The sequence below is a fragment of the Vipera berus genome (genome assembly GCF_964194415.1).
Source record: "Vipera berus genome assembly, chromosome: 4".
In the NCBI taxonomy this organism is placed as follows: Eukaryota; Metazoa; Chordata; class Lepidosauria; order Squamata; family Viperidae; genus Vipera; species Vipera berus.
In genome coordinates this window covers 57681358-57683192 of record NC_138206.1, presented here as the reverse complement: position 1 = coordinate 57683192, position 1835 = coordinate 57681358, and positions in this window count along the sequence as shown.

Sequence of the window (1835 nt, the reverse complement as noted above, 5' to 3'; positions counted from 1 at the left end):
TGGGACTTCCCCTTATTTCAGGGGGCAAAGCTGAGAAATGTCACAGAGAATGTCTTGGCAGCTTTATTTCTTGGTGGATGGAAGCTTCAATAGGCACCCTCTTTTCACTCAGGTTTGATGGGTAGAATCAACTTGGAATATGATCTCTTGTAGATTCCTTGGCTACCTGCCCTAAGCCACTCATAACTGCCCTCAGAAACAAACCACAAACTAGAGCAGCTCTTCCAGCAAAATCGTTTAGTTACAAGGCAATAATTCTCATAAGCAGATGAGACTCTGCAATTAGTTTCTGGGTGGTCTACAAAGGCAATGCCATGAAAATTATAAGCTACACGTGAAGCGACATGGACAAGATCGTCAGTGTCCCCTATTGTACAAGGTGCACATCTGAATTTGGGCATAGGCCCTCCTAGTCATAGCTTCCATCGTCAGGGTCATGTGTTAGAGGATCTCCAAACTGTGAAGCTGCTCACCATAGGGATGGACAATACCAATAATTTATATCCTATGCTTTGGTATTGCTACTATTTCATTTGTGTGGTTTCTTTTTTTAAAGGGGGGGGGAGGCGGCTCCTTTTTCTCCTGCAGTATTTCTTGGTTGGTTTTGTTTCTTTTGTTATCGTCTTTAGACTTTCATTGTTTCTTTCAATTTATCTTTTGTATTTTTTAGTTTTTATAATCTTGTTATAGAATACAATAACAAATATTCATACTGATGGTATCTTACACTGGATGACCTTTCCCATTGGTTTTATATTGTTAAACAAGTTTGAGGGAAGAGTACCAAATCCAGAGCACACAATGGAAAACCTGTAGGCCCTTCTCTCACAACTAACTGGACCCATTCAGGAAACAGCAGAACTGCTACAAAATGTTGTATTTATCCCTAGTCTTCATAGGCTGTGCCGGATACTATGGATGACACTATAGAAACACCTACAAACTCTAGTGTGTATACTGTAGAAGATGGCCATACTTTCTTCACTCCTGTCCTGCCATGAGTCATTCTTGAGAGCAATCAAAGGACTTTCAGTGAATTCTGATTGCCAAAGATTTAAATGAATCATTTCTTCCACAGTTCTACGTAACTGTTCTCCTGTCATCTTCCCATTGAGGACAAAAGTTATAGCACAGTACTTGTTAATCTTCGTATTTATTGCATGGTGAACTTGTTCTTCACTGTGCCCCACTGATCTGCTAATAATGAAACCAAAGCAGGTCCCTTGAGAAGGGCTGGCACTTTCCTATTTGACTGTTACCTGAACCCATCTCTTTGCTTTCTCCCTATGTGCTTTAACTAACCATAAGAACAGAGTCAAGTACATAAATGATAAAAGTTAGGATTAAGACAACTGTTTACTAGCTTGGGTTCCACAGCCTCAAACAGTTCTAGATAACAGCAAAAGATATTATCTCATCAAGCTTTATCCACCTGGCTGCTAATCTAGAGCACATATGAGCAATTTTATCCATTGAAATTATTAGCAAAAATTGCATTTTAGATCTTATGCCCTATCTCTCCAAGAACTTTTTTACATCCCTATACAATATGTACAGTATTAACAAATGGAAAACCTGAAGGAATGTAATTAATTTTGAATGGAAGATTTTGCATGGAATGAACTTTTTTCTACATTTAATTAAAAACTTTGTATTTAGGGACATTTTTAGATACCATTTCTCTTTTATTTTCCGGTACACCTAGCTCTAATTCAGTGAACAAGTTGCTGTATCATCAGTTTGGTTTTGCTTTTTATGGGGATACAGTTCTTTGTTTTCTTTATCTTTCATGACATTTATCTTTGGATAAAGGATTCCTTCGAATTCTGTAATTT